Source organism: Chrysochloris asiatica, unplaced genomic scaffold (assembly GCF_000296735.1).
Source record: "Chrysochloris asiatica unplaced genomic scaffold, ChrAsi1.0 scaffold00021, whole genome shotgun sequence".
In the NCBI taxonomy this organism is placed as follows: Eukaryota; Metazoa; Chordata; class Mammalia; order Afrosoricida; family Chrysochloridae; genus Chrysochloris; species Chrysochloris asiatica.
Window position 1 is genome coordinate 10,964,624 of NW_006408539.1, and position 5,990 is coordinate 10,970,613.

Genomic DNA, 5,990 nt, shown 5'->3' on the forward strand with positions numbered 1-5,990 from the left:
TATGGGTTAATGCATTGGACTGCAAAGCGAGTTTTAACTGTAAGTCTGTGGTTGAAGCTCACCAGCCACTCCTGGGAAACCCTATACAGGGTCCCTATGGGTTGGAACCGACTCGACAGTGCTTAACAACAGCATCAGGAAACTTAGTTAAGGAAAAGAATGCTGTCTTCCGTTGTTTTTGATGGGAATTTACATGTCCAGTTGTCCATGTGGTGGCCTCTGAGACAGTAACTACCGACGACCATCTCCGTAACGCTAAGACTTCTTTATCAAATCCCCAAACTACAGATTATAGGAAAAACAACAAAAGGCAGTTCTAACCTAGTAATTCCAAGGGAATCGGAGTCCTTGTTCTGTGTTCTCAAGTTAATAATTGTAACAAGGATGAGCTCAGGAAATCTTGGCTTTGCCTTTTCTTTCTAGGTTTTGCAGACAGCTCTGCCTAGACAGTGCTTGCCGGTATTATTATATAACGTTGGGATTCAGCTAATTTAAAAACCTTCCCTTCTTAATGCACGGTGACTGAACAGCACATTCGCATGCCTGGTGTGCCAAGTCAAGTCTCTCCTGGATTTTAAGAGCAGTGGTGCTTTTATTTTTCCTGGTTGAGTTTGGCCTTTGGATTAAGGCGAGTGATTGCACTGTACCCCGTTAATGATTTCCTACCTACAGTAACCCTGCTCTGCTGAGTACATCAAATACAGTGTGGTTCGTTCCAAGCTATGAGGCAGCCGTCACGCATATATAACGGGTTCCTCTTATTAAAAGAAGGGATTTGGCAGCGGGGGGCAAGGCATTCTAGAGTTTGTTTTCCAAAGAATCAACAATCCTGATTACACAGGGGAGCTTTTCCTTCTTTTAAAAATCAGCTTTGCACTTGATCCTGGTGTTTACCCTATGTGCACGTTATTGTTTCAGCCTCCATGGCTGAAAGTGACCACACTAAAAAGTTGCCAAGCCGGTTGCTTGTGTGTTTCATTGCATAGAAGACCAAGGGCTGGGTGGCCAGCCTTGGCTTCAGATGCTCAGTCTCCTGAAGTCTCCTCTGTGCTCAGTTGTCAACAGTAAGAGGGAGAAACACAGCAGTTGATTGAGAAAGAGGCTGCATTTGGCTTCAGGTGCATCCTGCCCTGGGATCTGATCACATAGTGGAAACACAGAGTGAATTCTGACTCATCAGTGCACTCGGTCATCTTCTGCCCTGCCATTCCAGGAGTTTCTCCAGTACAATGGAGCACTCAGCTCAGTCTCCTTCCTTTCTGGAGGAATAAACTTATTAGCATCATTTCAAAGCGCTTGCTTTGAGGCTGCCAGCAGGAGATACCATATGGGGATTGACTTGTGATGTCTTTAACCTGCATGTGTGTGTGTGTGTGTGTGTGTGTGTGTGTGTGTGATTTGCCACAGATGACTGTCCTCTCCCACTCCTTTTGTCCACCTGTGGCTCCTTGTCACTGGTTGGTTGATTGTGAACAGAATTGGTAGTGAGAGGCCACAGGAGCTGACACGCTTTACACATTTATATGCTTCCTGAAATCTTGGGTGGATGTTTGCCCGGAATGTTGTCAGAAGGACTGTTTAGAAGTCTTAACCAGTTTTCTCAAATTTGAATCTATAAGTTGAGACACATTCTGGTGTAAAGATCGTCTGAAAAGATGGGAGTGAACATCCACTTTCTATTCTGAAGCAGCTTCCTGGCCTCCTCCTCTGTCTCTCTGCTGGAGAAGACCACCTTGGTGCCTACTCCTACCTGGCTCTGTTTTCTTTTTTCTGGAACAGAGGACTTAAGCCCAGATAACCCCAAAGCACCAAGGTTAAGGTAACCAGGGGAGATAAAAACCACAGAACCCAGGCTGATGTTTCTCCTGCTTGGTGATCTAAGGCTTATTCCCGACTAGCATTTTCTTATAAGTTGTGGTGCCCCCACCCCACCCCACCCCCCTCAATGGCAGGAGGGGAATTTGGAAAGGAAGACCAATCAATGGAGCTTCCTTAAATCAAATGCTTTTGAGTCCATTCCTATGCACAGTGACCCCACACGGTTTTCTAGGCAGAAATCTTTACAGAAGTAAACACTGCCAGTTTTTCTTCTCCTGAGGAGCCACAGGGTAGGTTCAAACTGTCAAATATGGAGCTTCCTTAGGGTTAAGTTGTAGGGCTACCACAGAGGAATGGATTCAAAGATGTGATATCTAATGATGAAATATTTAATCAATATGAATTTAACCTAACATATAGTAATAATATACTAGTAATTACTAATATGATATTGCTATTGTTAACTGTTGGGTCGGTTCCAACTAATAGCAACCCTGTATAGGGTTTCTGAGGAGCAGCTGGTGAGCTTGAACTGCCAACTTTATGGTTCAAACTGACCTTACTGTCCAGTGCACTAACCTGCAGTGCCATGGCTGGAGTCCAGGAGTCCATGAGATGTTAATTTTATTGTCCAGTTATATCTGTATTACGCTAGGCCTCTTTTCTTTGAAATTGGCACAAATAGGGATCTTGCCCAAGCCATTGGTCAGGTCTCCCAAGTTTCTTGGCATAGACAAGTGAGTGCCTCCAATGCTGCGTCAGTTTGTTTTGACCCCCATGGGATTCCTATGATGTTATGTGCTTAAGTGTCATTGTTTAACATTTCAGTTTTTTAAGGAAAAGGGTTATTAATAGGCAGCGTCTAAAACTTTTATGACACCTGTTTTCACTCATCTGTTACTGTCAGGGTTTACGTAGCATTTTCTATAGTTTCACACTGAATCGTGTTTCTTGCGCTTGAACTGATACTGACTCACAGAGACTCAGTAAGAACAGGATTTCCAAGGCTGTAAATCTTTATGGAAATAGACACTTTCAGCTCTCGCTGGTGGAGCCAGTGATAGGTTTGAACTTCTTACCTTTTGATTATCACACTACTTTAATTTTGGCACCACCGGGGTCCCTCTGAGGTAGATGAAGAGATTCTGGGCAGTCCAAACAGTTATGTGCTTGACTCCTAACTGAAAGGTTAGAGCTAGTCCATCCAGAGGTGCCTTGGAAGAAAGACCTGGTGATCATCGAAATACCCCATGGACCACAGTTCTACTTAGACACACATGGCGTCTTCTTGAGTCGAAATCGACTTGACAGGTGGTGGTGGGTAGATAGGGAATATCAAGAAATTTATCATAGTTAGTATGGTGGAAAATGGCCTGGCTGGAGAAGGACTTGAATGAGCTCAGCTCTTTTCTCTTTTGAGCACATGCTTGTAACACATGTGATTCTGTGTGTAGAGCAGTGAATTACTTCATACAGCTCTTCCCTCCCCAGTCTTTGGAACTCCTAGTACACTTCTTTTACCTGTTGGGTCTGGGTCAGAGAAGGTGGGAGAAGCAGCTGGTAGGATGATAATAATTCAACGGTGGGTGATAGTTAATAGGACTAATTGTGATTATAGACACGTGGAACTCTAACGTGAGCACAAAATGGTCCATCTCAGAAGCTGGAGGGAAGGGTGGATTTCATTGCCATCACAGAAGATCCAGGAGTGGAGCACATTCTTTGGACCCTGAGATCTCTGCGTATTGCACCTCCTCAATCAGGGGACAGAAAGTATTGGACACGTAGCTGAAGAGTGACAGAAGAGCAGCAGCAGCAAAACCAGGAGTCAGAACCATCAGATAGAGGAATGGACTCGTCAGCCCAGGGAGCAAATAAAGCTGAGTGTCTTTGGGCAGGAGGCTCACTTGTGGAGTGGGGTGCCTCCAGGCAGTTAATCGGGGTGTCAGGTTTGCTGACCCATGCAGCTAGCAGCAAGTGCCTTTGGACTGAGGCTTATAGTGGGATAGAGTGTCTTTTGTCAATTCTCCAGCAGTCCTGACAGAGCCTTGTGTCATTGCCTGAGTGGAGCAGAAGCCAGGCTGAGGGGCCAGGGGCTTGGCAGAGGAGAAGCTGCCCTTAACCTGCATTTTAACCTGTGAACTTCCCCAGTACACTTCATAACTGTGAGTGTGGTGTCTGAGTGCTGTGGTTAGGGATGGTTGACACCTTTATAGTAAAAGGAAGGAGCTCTGGTAGCGTACTGGTTACGAATCAGGCTGCAAACCTTAAGGTCAGCAGTTCGAAACTACCAGCTATTCCACAGGAGAAAGATGAGGCTTTCTGCTCCCATAAAGATTTACCGCCTTGGAAACCATGTACAGGGTCGCTATGAGTTGGTTCCAACTCTACGGCACATCACCACCACCATATAGTAAAAGGGGAGTCCTGGTGTGGCGCTGTGGGTTAATGTGCCAGAGTACAAGGCCGTTTGAACTGCAAGGTCAGCAGTTCAAGATCACCAGCCACTCCTTGGATCCTTATACATATACAGTGTCGCTATGGGTCAGAACTGATTCAATGGCACTTAGCAACAGTAACAACAACAACAACATATAGTAAAAGGAGCTCTGGTAGCATAGTGGTTACAAATTGGGCTGCGAACCACAAGGTCAGCAGTTCGAAACTACCAGCTATTCCGTGGGAGAAAGATGAGACTTTCTGCTCCCGTAAAGATCTACAGCCTCGGAAACCCTGTTACAACAGGGTTGCTATGAGTTGGAACCGACTCCACGGCACATAACCATCACCATATAGTAAACTGTTTGTGTGTGCTTAAATAGGGAGTTTTAGATGGTTAAATAAATAGTGAGCTTTTTCGTGGTATATTAATAGTTGTCACGAAGCAAGTGCATCCTTTACTGCTTACCCTTTACATTGGACATCTTCATGTAAATTTCATCGAATCATTTTTAAAGCTTTAACATATTAGACACTCGCTCTGCTAGTCGGTGTTCTAGCCACATTACAAGCCAAGTAGTCACTTTCCTTGTCTTCATGACCCCGCTGCAGGAGACAGACAGGTTCTACTATTATTCCTATTTTGGGATTGAGGACATGGAATACACAGAAGTGTGTTTTAAGTTTGTTTGTTTTTTTGTTAACAAAGGAACTTCACTTCATAAATGAATTTTGATGGCTTGACACAGTGATTGCAACAATGAACTCAAACCGAACCGTTGTGAGGGTGGCAATGTACCGGACAGTAGTTCACTCTTTTCTACACAGGGTTGCTCTGAGCCATGACCAACTCAAGGGCACCCAACAATAACAACAAATGGCTTTCCAGAATGACATTTTATTATCGTTTGTTGTGTAACTATAGTTGCACTGAGAGAGTTGCGTGGCCTTTATACCTTCACATCCATTGCCTACTTACGTTTTGAGGGGGCTTCAAAAGTTTCATGGAAATGGAAGGAAGCAATAATGAATTTTCCTATGAACGTTTTGAAGCCCCCACTATCTCTGTCTTCTTTCCTAAGAGAAGGGCGCTAGGCCTTTTTCTCTGTCTAGTAGTAGTTGTTGATGCTCATTGACTTGGCCCCTGACGCACGGCTACCCCGTGTCAACAGAGCGGGAACACTGCGTGGCCTTGCACCTTCCCCATAATCAGTGTGGACTGGAATGTTATGCGCCCTAGGGATTTCATGGGCTGATTTTCAGTAGACCACTAGACTTTTCTCTCTTGCCACATTACTTGTGACTCATGGTGGTCCCATATGTGTCAGGGTACATCTGTGTTCCCTAGGGTTTTCAGAGGCTGATGTTTTTTTTTTTGAAAGCATTGTCAAGCCTTTCTTCAGTGGCACATCTGGGTGGTATTGAACCTTCAACCTTTCAGTTAGCAGCTGAGTATACTAATTGTTTATACCACCCAGAGGGCTCTAGGACTAGTTCCTGCTGTGATACAGGTTCAGAATGATCCCACAAACAACATGTGATGGATGGATGGACAGACGGATGGACGAGGGAGAGAACGAATAAATGGAGCGTTCAGCTGTCCAACACAGAAAGGAGTGATCTCACGCTGTAGTTTCATGTTATTTTTCTCTCATTCATAGAAGCATTTTTAAAACCACAATGTATTTTAAAAGTGAGTGTACAAATTAGACATTGGCTACCTAAAATGGAGG